Source organism: Kogia breviceps, chromosome 2 (genome assembly GCF_026419965.1).
Source record: "Kogia breviceps isolate mKogBre1 chromosome 2, mKogBre1 haplotype 1, whole genome shotgun sequence".
Lineage (NCBI taxonomy): Eukaryota > Metazoa > Chordata > Mammalia > Artiodactyla > Physeteridae > Kogia > Kogia breviceps.
The window spans coordinates 120731027-120749963 of NC_081311.1; the positions used below are offsets into that span (position 1 = coordinate 120731027).

An 18937-nucleotide genomic window follows, 5' to 3' on the forward strand; every position below is an offset into this window, starting at 1 on the left:
TATTTATAAATCATGTATTGGATAAGGGTCTAGTATCCAAAATATATAAAGAACTCTCATAACTCTAAAATAAGACAAATAACCCAATTAAAAATTGGCAAAGGATCTAAATAAACGTTTCTGCAAAGAAGATATACAAATGGCCAATAAGCATATGAAAGATAATCAATATCTTTAGTTAGCAGAAAATGCAAATACAAACCACAAAGAGCTACTACTTCATACCCACTGAGATGACTATAAGCAAAAAGATGGACAATAAAAAGTGTCAGTGAGGATGTAGAGAAATTGGAACCCTCACACATTGCTGGTGGGAATGTAAAATTGCACAGCTGCTTTGGATATAGTTTGGAAGTTCCTCAAAAAGTTAAACATAGACTTACCATATGATCTAGCAATTTCACCCCTGGGTATATACCCAAAAGAAATGAAAACATATGTCCACACAAAAATTTATACACATATGTTCACAGAAGCATTATTCATCATAGTCAAAAGTGAAAATAACCCAAATTTCCATCAAGATGAATAGATACACAGAATATGGTATATCCATACAATAAGGATACTTTTCAGCCATAAAAAGGAATGAATACTGGTTTCTCACACTTAAATCTTAAAAACATTATGCTAAAGAAGCTAGACACAAAAGGCTGCATACTGAATGATTCTATTTATATGAAGTGTCCAGAATAGGCAAATCTATACAATAGGGAGATTAGAGATCATCAGGGAATGAGGGAAGGAGGGAATGGGCAGTGATTGTCAATGGTATGAGATGTCTTTGTGGAGTCATGAAAACATTCTGGAATTAGATAGTGATGATGGTTGCACAACTTTGTGAACATACTAAAAACCAATGAATTGTACACTTTAAAAGGGTGAATTTTATGGCACATGTATTTATCTCAATTAAAATTAACAGTAATAATGGTGAGATACTTTCATATATTTTCATGCTGGTAAGAATGTTCACTAGTAGAACTTCTTGAAAGAGAGGTCTGGAAAATGGTATCAAATTTTATCTGATAAATCAAATTATAAGAATTTACCCTCTATAAATAATGTCACAACTTTAGCTCTAAAGATGATCTTCAATGTTGTTTTTAATACCAAATTATTGGGAATATCCTGAAAGCACAACAGAGATTTTGTTAAACCATTTATGGTACATCCATTCAGTTTAATACATCACCTATTAATGTTTACGATATATTGTTAACCAGAAAAAGGAGGATACAAAATACAATAGGCAGTATGATCCTATTTTTTTTTCAACTATATATATATGTATTCATGCCTCCATGTTATAGAAATAACAGAACTAGGCAGCCCAACACTATAGCCACTAGCCAATGTGGATATTTAAATTTAAATTAATAAGAATTAACCAAAATTAAGAATTCAGTTCCTCAGTTACACTAGCCACATCAAGTGCTCAGTAAACACAGGAAGACAGTGGCTACTGTACTGGACAGCATAGAACATTCCCATCATTGTGAAAGTTCTACTGAAATGAGCTGATATAGAAGAACACACACTAAGAGGGCTTATCAGTGTTTTTAATTTTCTTCTCTTTATGTTTATTTTCCACTTTTTCTGTAATAAATGTAAAAGAATATTGTTATTTTTATTTTTTAAAGATTCAAAGTAAACTGAAACAGGGGAGAAGGGATCTGGAAAAACACTCACTGGGTGCAGGCATCGCCCAGCACAAATGCAGGGAGTCCCTCTGATCTGGGCAGCAAAGGGGCTGGTCCTCCCCTGCTGAGACAACACCTCTGCACCCACAGGGCGAGGGCAGCTTCGCAGATTGTTGCGTGATGGATGGATTACCAGAGTGATAGAACACTTATTTCTGCTCATTTTGTCCAGATATAGAGTTGCTTTCTGGGGAAGAGGATGTACAACCTCCTCATGTGGCCTCAGCCTGAAGTCCTTCCTCCTAATAGAGATTCTGAACAATAATCACTTTGGAACTGCAAGAGGCTTGGGGAAGAGGCACTCTCAAACTTTAGGCGATTAGCTCATACTTTCTGGAGGACAACATGGAAATATATACCTAAAGCCTTAAAAATATTACAGCCCTTTAAGCAACTGTGTCACTTCTTGAAACTCTATTCTAAGGAAATAATCGAGGATGTGCTCGGAGATTTAGCTACAAGAATGTACATGACAGACTTGTTTACAGGGGCAGAAGGTTGAATTCAAGCTAAAAGTATAAGATATGGCCTCATGGTGGAATATTATACTAGCCATTAAAAAACAATGCTGTGAAGGAATATTTAATGACATGGAAAGTGTTTATAAAGGTTAAGGTTTTTTTTTTAAGTTTTAATACAGTGTGACAAGTACCCAGAAAAAATATATACACACATATTCTTAGAAGAAGTGAAAATGATTAAAACATAAACAGTGTCACCTACTATGCAGCAGGAAAATATCTGATGCAGGAGGTAATCTATTATTTTCCACCTCTTCTATAATGCACATGTATCACTATGGTAATAAGAAAAAAATAAAAGTTACTGTTTTTTAAAAAATGAAATCATATTAAGACAGGAAATCTCTGTCCTTAGAACTAGAAACAAAATTATCATGATAGTTGAGGATTTTTACAGTTGGCTCCAGGCTTCCTGGCTGCAAAGGCACAAAGAAATATAAAGACTTATACAGGTTTCCACTGTTTGATTTATCAGTTCTTCCCAGAAGATAAACTACCACCCTGACACTAGATTCTAAGAGAAATGTATGATGTACTTTTCTCGATAACGCTAATACCTACCCTGTAGAGCAAGACATCAGGGGATTACTCACAGCCCTTAACTTTGTTCTAACTACTCTTATAGCTGCTTAAGAGCTGTGGTCCCTGTATCTCACTGAGGGACAAATACCACACACACAGTGCCTGGTATTTTTTTCATAATGTACTTCCATCCCTATTTTCCTACCATAACAAAACAGCCTCCAGATGAACGGGATGGTTTCAGTAAGACACCAATGATACAATATCTGATTCTTAGGCAATATTTTGATGGTGTCACTGTTTCACAAAAATACTCAGAAGATTGTCTCACAGATGCAGTGGATCTTGAGGAGTGATAGATGTGACATACTTTGAGAATGTACGTTTCTTAATAATACATCTTTTAAGAGCCCTCTAAGAAGAGAAAGTAGAAAAAATTAAGTCAATGGCTATGAATGGTTGCTCTAAAAGTTGATGGAAACCACAAAGAGGCAGAGGTAAACTAACAGCCCTGAGGTGGCCCCTGACAAGCTGAACCCTCACCATGACAAGAAGTAACTTCCAAACTAAATCTGTCAGAGTCAGAGTACCTGAAGACTCAGACATTGGGGACGGGGGAGAGGAAAACTGAGCCTATTACCTTCGGTTAATGTCTATCCTTCCTACAGAAACAATTTAAATTAGATTTCCCTCTGTATCTTATCTACAGTTTCTCTCAGATCCAAGCCACTCCTAGAGAGAGCAAAGACTTTGTAGAACTTGGGAGACTATTAAAATAGCATTCTTCTTCCAAATCCTCTCCACTCCTAAATACCTTCCATTCCATATGTCTGATGCTTATCTTCAAGGTCAAAATCAAGTCTTTCCTAACAAGCTCTGTGACATTTGTTTCATCTGTGACCTCAAAGAACACATTCGCACTACACAACTCACTGACACTCATCCTGCATGTATGTGTCCCCAGCCAGGCTGTAGGCTGTGAAATATTGGGCATCTCACCCAGCACTGGCCACAGTGTCTTGTGCATGAGTATCAAGGTGACAAGTTCATCTAAATTCCCAGGTTGTCCACTGCCCCCTTGGTAAGTTATAGGTAAGGTTGGTAGCACAACTGTTAGCAAAGCAACGGTGATAAAAGTCCAAAGTTTCTTGACTGGGAACACGTTTTCTCAGGTTAGTTTAACAAATTAAATTTTTTGTGCTGATCATAATGGAGAAAAAGAAGGAAATATTCTTCTTGACATCTAAGGAGTTCACAGTCTCTTGGAAACTGAAGATGCATATGTAGCTAATTAGAATAACGTGTTATTAATATGAAAAATGTGAGAGGACACATAAAAACTGCAAAGAAAAGCCATCAACAAAGTTCCTCAAGAGATGGCTTCAGTTTACATCCCACTGAATTTGGGCCACAGGACTAGAAATGATGTCTAGAAAAAGACAAGAGATCTTCCTCTACTCTGAACTGATCTGCCACTTGCAGAGCCCTGGCCTCTGAACTAGGCTGTTCATTTGCAGAAGACTCCACACACCGAAGCCCACCTAGTTCATGACTCTGGCCAGGGCAGTGAGGAAGCTGAACCATAGCCAAAGGAACCAGCATTACACCAGGCACAAGAAAACTCTGAGGAACCAGGAGAGCTGTCGTGACAGCTTTGAAAGCTTGTCTAGGGGAAGACGGGCTGAATAAGCATTTTTCATGCTGCAAAAAGCCACCCATAGATAGTCATGAAACCAATCTAGAGGTAGGAGACTTACAGTAAGTGCTGTTTCATAAAATGCTTGTCATGCAAATGACTGTGTGTGTTTGTATGTGCACAGGTATGTGCACTGGGTCATGCAAATGGAGTTTTTTCAAAACAGTTTGCAAGGCTGTGAATTAGACAAATTATTTGGTAGCTTATAAAAGGACAAACTTCAATTCAATAGAAGGAAAATACCTCAAACAAGTGAAACTGTCTCACAATGGGCTTTATTATTGTGAATGACTGATAGCTTCCAGCCCCTGAAAGACCCCAAGCAGCACCAAAGCCGTAGATTGTCAAGGAGGATATTCACATTAGTGGAAAGTTAAATACGAAGAACTCTAAGTTTCCTCCCCATTCTATGAGACTGTCGGTCTAGATCACAGGCACTTAACTGCCACTGAAGGCACAATTAGGAGGGAAGCAACTCCACAAAGTCACAGGGGTGAATGTATACAGCCTGAAATTTCATTTGGTCGTTTATACTGGAACAGCACCTCTGTGAAAGGAAAAGTTATAAGTGATACTTAGACCGAGGGTTCTCAACCTAGGGATACATCAGAATCATCTGGGGAGCTTGTAAAAGATTCCCATGCCTGGATCCCAACATTTATCAATTAAAACACTGGATCCCAACACTTTTATTTTATTTCTGTTTCCCAGGTAAGAATTGCAAACCTGATTTATATGTGTAAAATGTAAAAATGACATTTTGTAAAGCATAAAGGGAAGGAAAATAGCTCCAGGATTTTACATGAAGATAATAAAAAGAAAGAGCTGGAAAACATCAAATCATGGCTTTTGAATTCTGCTCAGCATGTAGAGAGGTGAAAAGAGCATCACTCCCATGCTTACAAATAAAAAGTCAGACCAACTACAAGCTCATATTCTTCTTGAATCCATTAGACAGCTGAGGTCTCAGTGGAACAAACTAGCCCAGAATCTGAGGAGAACCAGGCATCTGTAAGAAGAGACAAGACATGAGCACTTGTTTACCTGAGGTAGATGCACCTGGACAATGGCTAACAAGCATCAAGTAACAAATAACAATGGAACACTGCTGGGAGAGTTGAAAGAGTATGGAGACCGACCACTCTGAGCCACAGTGCAGAAGGAAGACCCAAGGCTGACACTGAAACAATGAGAAAAGCCCTTCAGCAAACCAGCCCCAACTCTAAACTCAAGGTGTCACTAGAGGAATCTGAAGTCTGTGGTGCCCTGAGGATAGGCTCACCAAAAACACACCTCAAATCCAGTCAACTCCTGACCAGAATGATCAACTCCCCACACTAAAGGGCTAGCAGAAATAGAAAGGCATTCCATTTCCAGGAATAAAATGTATTTATCTTAGCCTCTAATGTCCTACACAAGATGTCCATGTCTTGACAAAACATTACAGAGCGTACAAAAAGCAAGAAAAAACAACACTGCCAAAAGACACAGCCATTAACAGAACGAGACTCAGATATGACACATATGGGGAAGCTATCAGACACAGAATTTAAAATAACTGTAATTAATGGTAAAAGACCCTAACAGAAAGGGTGGGCAACATGAAAGATCAAATGCATATTTTTAAACAGACAGAAACTATAAGAAAGAATCAAATGGAAATGCTGGAAAGGCTAAACACAATAACAGAAATCAAGAATGCTCTCAACAAGCATTCTTCAGTAGATGTGACACATCCAAGGAAAGAATCAATGAACTGAAAATAGGTCAACAGAAATCCCCAACTAAAATAAGGAGAAACAAAAAGAAGAATGGAACAAAACCAAAGTGTCCAATAGCTGTGGAATAATACCAAAAGTCCTAACCTAGGTGTAGTTGAAATTTCAGAAGGAGAAAAGAAAGAGAATAGGGCAAAAGAAATATTTGAAGAAATAACTGCTGAGAATTTTCTAAAATTAATGACAGACACGTAACCACAGAACCAAAAACTCAAAAACGCTACAGAGAATAAAAATTAAGCATGTGCAGGCATGTGCGTGCGCGCACACACACACACACAAACACACACACAAAGAGGCATATCAGAGGCTGCAAATCAAAGACAAAAAGAAAATCTTGGGGGGCTGTGGCCTGGCTGCAGGAAGCGGAGGCCGCCTAGGCATCAGTGCTGTGCACTCAGCTGCAAGGAGCTTGGCACCAGGGCTCCATGGGGCCCACGGTGCAGGTGAGCAAAACATGACAGAAACAGATGCCTTCCCTATGAGAAGGGTAAAAACACAACCGAAACGCAAAAAAAAGATTTGTGCAGTGCATGGAGAAGGTGCTGTGACTGATCAAATGTGTCAAAAGTGGTTTGCAAAACTTCATGCTGGAGACTGCTCACTGAACGATGGTCCATGGTCAGGTAGACCAGCTGAAGTTGACAGCAATCAAATCAAGACATTAATTGAGGACAATCAACATTATACCACACAGGAGATAGGTGACATACTAAAATTATCCAAATCAAGCGCTAAATATCATCTACACCAACTTGGTTATGTTAATCACTTTGACGTTTGGGTTCCACATAAGTGAAAAAATACCTTCTTGACCATATTTCCACACATGATTCTTTACGTAATGAAAACATTCCATTTTTAAAACAAATTGTGACGGGCGATGAAAAGTGGATACTGTACAATAATGTGGAACAGAAGAGATTGTGGGGCAAGCAAAAGGAACCACTACTAATCACACTAAAGGCCGGTCTTCATCCAAAGAAGGTGATGTTGTATATATGGTGGGATTGGAAGGGAGTCCTCTATTATGAGCTCCTTCTGGAAAATGAAACGATTCATTCCAACAAGTTGGTCCAATTAGACCAACTGAAAGCAGCACTCGACAAAAAGTGTCCGGAATTAGTCAACAGAAAACACATAATCTTGCATCAGGATAATGCAAGACTGCATGTTTCTTTGATGACCAGGCAAAAACTGTTACAGCTTGGCTGGGAAGTTCTGATTCATCTGCCATATTCACCAGACATTGCACCTTCAGATTTCCATTTATTTCGGTCTTTACAAAATTCTCTTAATGGAAAAAATTTTAATTTCCCGGAAGACTGTAAAAGGCACCTGGAACAGTTCTTTGCTCAAAAAGATAAAAAGTTTTGAGAAGATGGAATTGAAGTAGCCTGAAAAATGGCAGAAGGTAATGGAACAAAACGGTGAATACGTTGTTCAATAAAGTTCTTGGTGAAAATGGCAAATGTGTCTTTTTACTTAAATACCAAAGGAATTTTTTGGCCAACCCAATATTTCAGGACTTTCCTTGCCAGTATGGCTGGGAGGCTTTCCTGGGGCACACCAGTGGTTTGTCTGCCTGGCAGAGGAGGAGGATGCAGCAGACCTTTATCTACTCTATATGTTGACCTTGGGCTTGGAGGAGCTTATTATTTAATATATGGCTTAAGTGATTGTTTTTTAAACTTTTCATAAACAGAGAAGTGTTTGATATGGCAGAAATGTACAAAAGGGACCATAAGAGGAGAAGAATTGCTTTAATCTTCAATCATGAGAGGATCTTCCTGCACTTAACCCTGCCAGACTGGCGGGGCACCAGGGCCGACAGTGACAATCTTAAGCACAGGTTTTCAGATATAGGATTTGAAGTGAAATGCTTTGATGATCTTAAAGCAGAAGAACTACTGCTCAAAATTCATGAGGCGTCAACTGCTAGCCACGCAGACACCAATTGCTTTTTGTGTGTTTTCCTGAGTCATGGTGAAGGCAACCACATCTATGCATATGATGCCAAAACTGAAATTCAGACATTGACTGGCTTGTTCAAAGGAGAGAAGTGTCAGAGCCTGGTTGGAAGACCCAAGATATTTAACATTCAGGCATGTCAGTGAAACCAGCACGACGTGCCAGTCATCCCTTTGGATGTAGTGGATCATCAGACAGACAAGCTGGATGTCAACCTAACCCAGGTGGATGCAGCCTCAGTTTATACACTTCCTGCTGGAGCAGACTTCCTCATGTGTTACTCTGTGGCAGAAGGTTATTATTTTCATCGGGAAACTGTGACTGGCTCATGATACAGTCAAGATTTGTGTGAGATGCTGAGAAAATTCAGCTCCTCCTTAGAGTTCACAGAACTCCTCACGCTGGTGAACAGGCAAGTTTCTAAGTGCCGAGTGGATATCTGCAGAGACCCAAGTGCAATTGGAAAGAAGCAGGTGCCCTGTTTTGCCTCAATGCTAACTAAAAAGCTGCATTTCTTTCCAAAATCTAAATGATAGGTGCTATTTTGTTTTATGTATCGGTATTTTTATATAAAGAAGTATCACTAAATACTTAAATTGAAGCAATTTAAATGGTACAGCAATTTTAAATGTTTAAATGAGAGAACTTTAAAAAATTAGTTCATATTGGACATGGTGAAGGGGTTTCATATATGTAGAAATGAAATCCTCAGGAAATTCCTATAAATAAAAATCTACAAGCATTTGTAATACTTGACTTTTGTAGTAAATTGCAAGGTTACTCAAAATATCTGACTGATTTAACTTGTATTTTGTGACATTTTATAAAACTTTATAATATTTTTAAAAGTTTTTGAAAGCTAAAAAAGAAAGAAAGTCTCAAACCCAGCGGGAAAAAATGAAACGTTAAATACAAAGGAACAAAGATAAAAATTTCAGAAGACACCTTGTCAGAAGGCATACAAGTAAGACAATGAAGCAACATCTCCGAAGTACTGAAAGAAATAAACTGTCAACACAGAACTCTATACTTAGTGAAAATATCCTTCAGAAATGAAAGAGAAATAACTGCAATAGGCAAACAAAACCTGAAAGTATTCATTACCAAAAGACCTACACTACAAGAAATACTAAATGAGGTTTTATAGTCAAAAGGAATATGATGCCAGACAGAAATCTGGATCTACACAAAGAAATGAAAAGTGTTAGAAATGGAACAAATGAATGTCAAATATAATTCTTCTTCTTCTGATATTTAATTGCTATAAAAGGTAACTGAATGTTTAAAGAAAATCAGTAAACTATGGCCTGCAAACCAAATGCAGCCCTCAGTCTGTTTTTGTATGACCTGTGAGCTAAGGATGGTTTGTATATTTTTAAATTGTTGTTTCAGAAAAAAAAGAATATGCAGCAGTGACCATATGTGGCCTCAGAGCAAAATATTTACATTCTGGGCCTTTACAAAAAAAAAGGTTTGCTGACCCTCGGTCTAAAACAAAAACAATAACAACATTTTGCTTACAGCACATGTAGAAAACAAAATGATAATAACAATAACACAAAGGATGGAAGAGAAGGGTTGGAAATATACTGCTTAAAGTTCCTTAGACTACACATGCAACAGTGTAATATTACTTGAAAGTAGACTCTGATTAATTAAATATATATAGATATAAATAAACACTCTAGGGGAATCACTAAAAATGTTAAAGAAGCATAAATAAGAAGTGGAGATAAAAAGGAATCAAGAAATGCTCAAGTAATAGGGAAAAATGGAACAGAGAGAAAATAACTAGCAAGATGGTAGGTTTTTAATTAAGCCACATTAACACCACAGTAAATGTGAATGGTTTAATACACCAGTTAAAAGACAGATATTGTTAGATTGATTTAAAAAGTAAGACCCAACTATCTGAGGTCTACAAGGAATGTGCCTTAAATATATAGACACAGACAGGTTAAAATGAAAAGAATAGGAAAAGACATGGCTGCAAATACTAAGCAAAAGAAAGCTGGAGTAGCTATATTATTAACAACCAAAGTAGACCCCAGAACAAGGAATATTAACCAGAATAAAGAGGAATATTATATAATGAGAACAGGATCAATTTTCCAAGAGGACATAACAATCCTAAATGTGTATGCACTGTGGAATTAAAGAAACCTCTGCTAGGGCTTCCCTGGTGGCGCAGTGGTTGAGAGTCTGCCTGCCGATGCAGGGGACACGGGTTCGTGCCCCGGTCCAGGAAGATCCCACATGCCGCAGAGAGGCTGGGCCTGTGAGCCATGGCCGCTGAGCCTGCGCATCCGGAGCCTGTGCTCCGCAACGGGAGAGGCCACAACAGTGAGAAGCCCGCATACAGCAAAAAAAAAAAAAAAAAAAAAAAAAAAAAAGAAACCTCTGCTAAAATTGGAGTTGGGATGGCCTGTAGGGGGAGCTCTCAGGGCCCACCATGTACCATCTATTACTCCAAAAAGGAAGGTATTGCTGCTTCTTCTCTCTGCTGGAAGGCAGCCCCGCCAATCAGACAGTGTAGCAGCCCAACCAATGAGAAGCCTCCATACACTGGACTCCCAGTTTCCTGCAACAGGTCTCTTTGGTTATTACAGCTCCTTCCAAGTTTTGCTTTTCCCTATAAAAGCAAGTTCCCCTTCCTTGTTTTTGGATTTGCCTATGGTATACCATAGTTCACATATCCTGAATTGCAATTCCTTTGGCCACTCCAGAATAAACTTGCTTTTACTGGTAAAATAACTAGCTGTTATACTATTAAAGTTGCACTTAAGAACAAATGGTCAAAATACATGAATCAAAAAGTGACAGAACTGAAACAAGAAATCTTAAAATCAACAATTGTAGTTGGAGATTCTATTGTAACATCCCTCTCTGTTATTGATAAAACAAATAGATAGATAATCAATAAGGACACAGGAGACCTGAACAAACCTATCAGGCAACTTCACCTAAATTTCCAGAACATTCTACCCAACAATAGCAGAATACACATTCTTTTCAAGTGCACACTGAACATTCATCAAGATAAACCATATTCTGGGCCATAAAACAAATGTGAACAAATTTAAAAGAATAAAAATCATGCAAATTATATTATGGGATGGTGCTTCCCTGGTGGCACAGTAGTTAAGAATCTGCCTGCCAATGCAAGGGACACAGGTTCGAGCCCTGGCCCAGGAAGATCCCACATGTCACGGAGCAACTAAGTCAGTGCACCACAACTACTAAGCCTGACCTCTAGAGCCCACAAGCCACAACTACTGAGCCCATGTACCACAACTACTGAAGCCTGTGCACCTAGAGCCTGTGCACCTGGTCCACAACAAGAGAAGCCATGACAATGAGAAGCTTGCGCACCGCAACGAAGAGTAGCCCCGCTCATTGCAACTAGAGAAAGCCCATGTACAGCCACGAAGACCCAACACAGCCAAAAATAAATAAATTAATTTAAAAAATTATACTATGGGACAATAAGAGAATTAAACTAGAAATTGATAACAAGAAAACTTCTGGAAAATTCCCAAGTATTTGAAAAGTAAATGACATATTTTAAAATAACACATGGGTCAAGAGAAAGTCTCAAGGGAAATTTTAAATATTTTAACTTTAAATAAATAAAAATGAATATGCACATATCAAAATTGTTGAATGCAGGCTAAAGCTGCAGTTAAAGGGCAATGTATAGCACTAAATACTTATATTAAAACAGAAGAAAAATCTCAGATCAGTAATATAAGCTTACCCCTTAAGAAAATAGGAGCATATTAAACCCAAAGCAAGGTGAAGGAAATAAAAAGGGCATAAATCAATAAAATTGAAAACAGAAAAACAGAAAAAATTAATGAAATCAAAATCTGGATCTTTGAAAGATTAATAAAGTTGCTGAACTTCTAGACAGACTAAGAAAATGACTGAAGACACAAATTACCAATATCAGGAATGAAAGGGGGAACATCACTACAGACCCCCAAAACATTAAATGAATAAAAGGAGAATACCATAAACAATTCTATATCCATAAATTTAACAACTTAGGTGAAGAAGACCAATTCCTTGAAAGATACAAACAATTAAAACTTATCAAGAAAAACTGGATAACCTGAATTTTCCTGTATCAATTAAAGAAGTTAAATTTGTAGTTTAAAAACCTTCCATCAAAGAAAACTCTAGGCCTAGATGGTTTCACTAATGAATTCTACCAAATACTGAAGGAGGAAAAAATAGCAATCTTACACAGTCTCTTCCAAAAATACATTACAACCAAGTAGGGTTTATCCCAGGAATAAAAAGCTGGTTCAACATTTGAAAATCAATCAATGTCATTCACCATAGTAAATATGAATAAATCACGATCCTGTCAATAGACGGAGAAAAAGCATACAACAAAATTCAAAATCCATTCATAATAAAAACTCTCCGTAAACTAGGGATACAAGTGAAATTCCTTAAACTCATGGGGCACCTATAAAAATTCTCAGCTAACATACTTCATAGTGAAATATTATTTCTCCCCTATTATAAGAAACAAGGCAAGGATGTTCTCTCTCACCACTCCTTTTAAACATTGTACTACAATACTTAGCCAGTAGAATAAGGCAAGAAAAAGAAATAAAAGGCATCCAGATTGGAAGGGAAAAAATAAAACTGTCATTATTCACAGATAACATGACTGTCTGTGTAGAAAATCCCAAAAAATCTATAAACCTCCTAGAATAAGTGACTTCAGAGAGGTAAGAGAATACAATATCAAAATACAAAAATCAATTGTATTTCTTTATATTAGCAACAAGAGCAACACCCAAATGAAATACTAAAGTATAAATGTAACAAAACATGTAGAAGATCTATATCCTGAAAACTACCAAATGCTGATAAAAAAATAAGAACAAATAATAAACAAAGTGATAAACAATATTGTGTTAATGGACTGGAATACTAAATATTGTAAAGATATCAATTATTCCTAAATGAATCTATAGATTCAGTGCAAGCCCAATCAAAATTCCAGCAGGACTTTTTGCAGATATTGACAAGCTGATTCTACAACCTATATGAAAAGGCCAAGGAACTAGGAGAGCCATAACAATTTTGAAACGAAATAAACCTGGAGGATTTATACTACCTATTTTCAAAATTTATTAAAAAGTCACAGCATCAAGCCAGTGTAGTGTTGGCAAAAAGTTGGCTTATAGATCAATGGACTAAAGTTGAGAATCCAGAAATAAATCCTTATGATTATGGCCAACTGATTAACTACAAAAATGTCCATACAATTCTAGGGAAAGCATAGTCTTTTCAACAAATGGTGGTGGAACAACTGGAATTCCACATGCCAAAAAAAAAAAAATTCTTCACTCATAGTTTACACCTTATATAAAAATTAATCCAAAATGGATCATAAATCTAAGTGTAAAACACAGAACTGTGAAACTTCCAGAAGAAAATGTAGAAAAGTTGCAACACTTGTAGTTCAGCAAAGAATCTTAGATACAACAACAAAAGTCTAATCCATAGAAAGATTGATACATTGGTTTACTAAAGCTAAAAAACTTTTGCCCTGAGAAAGACACTGCTATGGGAATAAAAAGATAAGGCATAGACTGAGAGAATTTATTTGAAAATCACATTTCTGACACAGGACATATATCCAGATTATGTACAGAACTCTCAAAACTCAACAATAAGAAAACAAACAAGCCAATAAAAATAGGTAATCAAAATTACTTCTGCATAACACTTGTATGCTGTAAATTTTAATTTGAATTTGTATATTTTCCCAGCCAGTTATAAGTCCAAACTTAAATTCTCACCAATTTTTATTTATACCATATTATTTGACCCTGGAATTAGGCTTTTGATCTCTGTTAACATTTAATGCACTTCATACTGTCCTAAAAAATACTATCAAATTTCTTTGAACTAAGGAGATAATTTTCATATATATCTTTAGTATAGCGACTATTTTTCCTATCAAATAAAATTGACTCTTTACACACAGACCCAAAAAAGTTATAACTTTCTGAGGCATCAAAAATTTATTTTGTCACCTTTTAGATAATGAAACCTGAGCATGAATCACCACATTTTTTATCATCATACTTCCTTCTTCCCCTGCTACCAAATCTAAACAATTGTGGAACACGATGAAAGAAATGAACTTTATTTTCCCTTTGCTTGTATTTCTTCATTTATTTCTCATCACTTGGTACTATGTTTTATAAGTCATTGTAAATCATGTTTGGGAACTATGCGAAGTATAACAAAGAGATTCTGCATGAAAGAAATCCTTTAAGATCAAGTTATTCAATATGTAATCCCATTCCTCCAAATGAACGTCTTTTTTTTTTTTTTTTTGCCCAATACCATACCCACTCTGGCCATATTTCTCTGCTAGAAACCAGAGAGAGACTAAACTTTGACAATTTGTAGTACTATGTCCAGCTTGTTTCCAACTACTGCAGTCTTCACTTAACCTACCTTATTTTTCATTATAGTACTTCTCAACACCTGACATAGGAGACAAAACAAATATGTCTCCTTCCAGGAAAGTGTAAGCTCCATGAGAAGAGACTTTGCTTTTCTTATATACTCTTTTTATCCCCAGAGCAGTGTCTGCACCCATTAGGTGTTCAATAAATATTTGTGAATGAATGACTGCCCAAGGCATTTCTCTACCTCATTCCCTCACACTCTGCCAGTGATCCTGGGCAGGACTGCTGGTGGAAACAACAAAATATGCTGCCCTACACTCCCTCTTTCTTCCAGGATTAGTGACTAGATCTTTCTGCCAATTTCTGTGCTAAGTAGATACTGAGGACAGAGAATCATAAGAAGTAGCATCCTGCTTGCCAATCTAACTGCAAATGCCCACCAATGTCCCCATGTCAAATGGAAACAAAAAGCAGCTGTCACTTCATACTTCAAATGAAAACAGGCTAAATGCTTTAAAAACAGCAGACAGTCAAAAACCACATTCACAGAAAGACAGACAAAATGAAAAGGCAGAGGAATATATACCAGATGAAGTAACAAGATAAAACCCCAGAAAAACAACTAAAAGAAATGGAGACAGGCAATCTTCCAGAAATAGAATTCATAATGATAGTGAAGATGATCCAGGGCCTTGGAAAAAGAATGGAGGCAAAGATTGAGAAGATGCAAGAAATGTTTAACAAAGACCTAAAAGAATTAAAGAACAAATAAACAGAGATGAACAATACAATAACTGAAATGAAAAAACACTAGAAGGAATCAATAGCAGAATAGCCGAGGCAGAAGAACAGATAAGTGACCTGGAAGACAGAATGGTGGAATTCACTGCTGCAGAATAGAATAAGAAAAAAGAATAAAACGAAATGATGACAGCCTAAGAGACCTCTGTGACAACATTAAACACAACAACATTTGCATTATAGAGGTCCCAGAAGAAGAAGAAGAGAGAGAAAGGACCCGGGAAAATATTTGAAGAGATTATAGTCGAAAACTTCCCTAACATAGGAAAGGAAATAGCCACCCAAGTCCAGGAACCATAGAGAGGCCCAAGCAGGATAAATCCAAGGAGAAACATGCAGAGACACATAGTAATCAAATTGACAAAAATCAAAGACAAAAATTATTAAAGGCAACAAGGGATAAATGACAAATAACACACAAGGGAACTCCCATAAGGTTAACAGCTGATTTATTAGCAGAAACTCTACAAACCAGAAGGAAGTGGCACGATATATTTAAAGTGATGAAAGGGAAGAAACTACAACCAAGATTACTCTACACGGCAAGGATCTCATTCAGATTCGATGGAGAAATCAAAAGCTTTACAGACAAGCAAAAGCTAAGAGAATTCAGCACCACCAAACCAGCTCTACAACAAATGCTAAAGGAATTTCTCTAAATGGGAAACACAAGAGAAGTAAAGGACCCTCAAAAACAAACCCAAAACAATTAAGAAAATGGTAATAGGAACATATGTATCAATAATTACTTTAAATATGAATGGATTAAATGCTCCAACCAAAAGACACAGCTAGCTGAATGGATAAAAAACAAGACCCATATATATACTGTCCACAAGAGACCCACTTCAGACCTAGGGACACATTCAGACTGAAAATGAGGGGATGGAAAAAGATATTCCTTGCAAATGGAAATCAAAAGAAACCTGGAGTAGCAATACTCATAACAGAAAAATAGACCTTTAAATAAAGAATGTTACAAGGGACAAGGAAGGACACTACATAAAGATAAAGGGATCAATGTAAAAAGAAGATATAAAAATTATAAATATATATGCACCCAACATAGGAGCACCTCAATACATGAGGCAAACGTTAACAGCTCTAAAAGAGGAAATCAACAGTAACACAATAATAGTGGGGGACTTACACCAATGGACAAATCATCCAGACAGAAAATTTATAAGGAAACACAAGCTTTAAATGCCACAATAGGCCAGATACATTTAATTGATATTTATAGGACATTCCATCCAAAAACAGTAGATTACACTTTCTTCTCAAATGCACATGGAACATCCTGCAGGATAGAACATATCTTGGGTCACAAATCAAGCCTCAGTAAACTTAAGAAAATTGAAATCATATCAAGCATCTTTTCTGACCACAATCCTATGAAATTAGAAATAAATTACATGGGGAAACACATAAAAACACAAACAAATGGAGGCTAAACAATACGTTACTAAATAAACTAGAGATCACTGAAAAATCAGAGAGGAAATAAAAAATTACCTAGAGACAAATGACAACAAAACACAATGATTCAAAACCAATGGGATGCAACAAAAGCAGTTCTAAGAGGGAAGTTTATAGCAATAAAATCCTACCTCAAGAAACAAGAAAACTCTTAAATAAACCACCTAACTTTACATCTAAAGAAACTAGACAAAGAAGAACAAACAAAATCCTAAGTTAGTAGAAGGAAAGAAATCATAAAGATCAGACCAGAAATAAATGAAATAGAAACAAAACTATAGCAAAGATCAATAAAACGAAACAGCTGGTTCTTTGAGAAGATAAACAAAATTGATAAACCTTTAGCCAGACTTATAGAGAAAAAGAGGGAGAGGATTCAAATCAATAAAATTAGAAATGAAAAAGGAGAAGTTACAGTAGACACAGCAGAAATACAAAGCATTGTAAGAGACTACAAGCAACTCTATGCCAATAAAATGGACAACCTGGAAGAAATGGACAAATTCTTAGAAAGGCATAACCTTCCAAGACTGAACAAGGAAGAAATGGAAAATATGAACAGACCAATCACAAGTAATGAAATTGAAACTGGGATTAAAAATCTTCCAACAGGGCTTCCCTGGTGGCGCAGTGGTTGAGAGTCCGCCTGCCGATGCAGGGGACACGGGTTTGTGCCCCAGTCTGGGAAGATCCCACATGCCACGGAGCAGCTGGGCCCGTGAGCCATGGCCACTGAGCCTGCACCTCTAGATCCTGCGCTCCGCAACGGGAGAGGCCACAACAGTGAGAGGCCCGCGTACCACCAAAGAAAAAAAAAAATCTTCCAACAAACAGAAGTCCAGGACCAGATGGCTTCACAGGTGAACTCTATGAAACATTTAGGGAAGAGCTAAAACCTATCCTCCTCAAACTCTTCCAAAATTTGCAGAGGAAGGAACACTCCCAAACTCATTCTAAGAGGCCACAATCACCCTGATACCAAAACAAGACAAAGATACTACAAAAAAAGAAAATTACAGACCAATATCACTGATGAATACAGATGCAAAAATCCTCAACAAAATACTAGCAAACAGAATCCAACAACACATTAAAAGGATCATACGCTATGATTAAGTGGGATTTATCCCAGGCATGCAAGGATTCTTCAATATATGCAAATCAATCAGTGTGATACACCATATTAACAAATTGAAGAATAAAAACCATAGGATCATATCAATAGATGCAGAAAAAGCTTTTGACAAAATTCAACACCCATTTATGAAAAAAAACTCTCCAGAAAGTGGGCATAGAGGGGACCTAACTCAACATAATAAAGGTCATATAACACTTTGACAAACCCACAGCAAACATCATTCTCAATAGTGAAAAACTGAAAGCATTTCCTCTAAGATCAGGAACAAGACAAGGATGTCCACTCTCGCCACTATTATTCAATACAGTATTGGAAGTCCTAGCCATGGCAATCAGAGAAGAAAAAGAAATAAAAGGAATACAAATTGGAAAAGAAGAAGTAAAACTGTTACTGTTTGCACATGACATGACACTATACATAGCTAATCCTAAAGAAGCCACCAGAGCTAATCAGTGAATTTGGTAAAGTTGCAGGATACAAAATTAATGCACAGACATCTCTTGCATTCCTATATACTAACAATGAAAGATCAAAATGAAAAATTAAGGAAACATCCCCATACACCACTGCAACAAAAAGAATAAAATACCTAGGAATAAACATACCTAAGGAGGTAAAAGACCTGTACTCAGAAAACTATGAAACACTGATGAAAGACATCAAAGATGACACAAACATATGAAGAGATATACCATGTTTTTCGATTGGAAGAATCAATATTGTGAAAATGACTATATTACCCAAAGCAATCTACAGATTCAGTGCAATCCCTATCAAATTACTAATGGCATTTTTTACAGAACTAGAACAAAAAAATCTTAAAATCTGTATGGAGACACAGAAGACCGTGAATAGCCAAAGCAATCTTGAGGGGAAAATACA

The 18937-nt window shown here is 36.8% G+C and overlaps 1 long non-coding RNA gene and 1 pseudogene across 4 annotated transcripts in view; one reads left to right on the top strand and one right to left on the bottom strand.

The window, feature by feature from the left end:
- LOC136793595 (uncharacterized) overlaps positions 1–18937 on the bottom strand; it is a 221856-nt gene that overhangs the window by 198093 nt on the left and 4826 nt on the right. The window lies entirely within an intron of this gene.
- Positions 6678–8724, top strand: LOC131750382 (caspase-6-like; annotated as a pseudogene).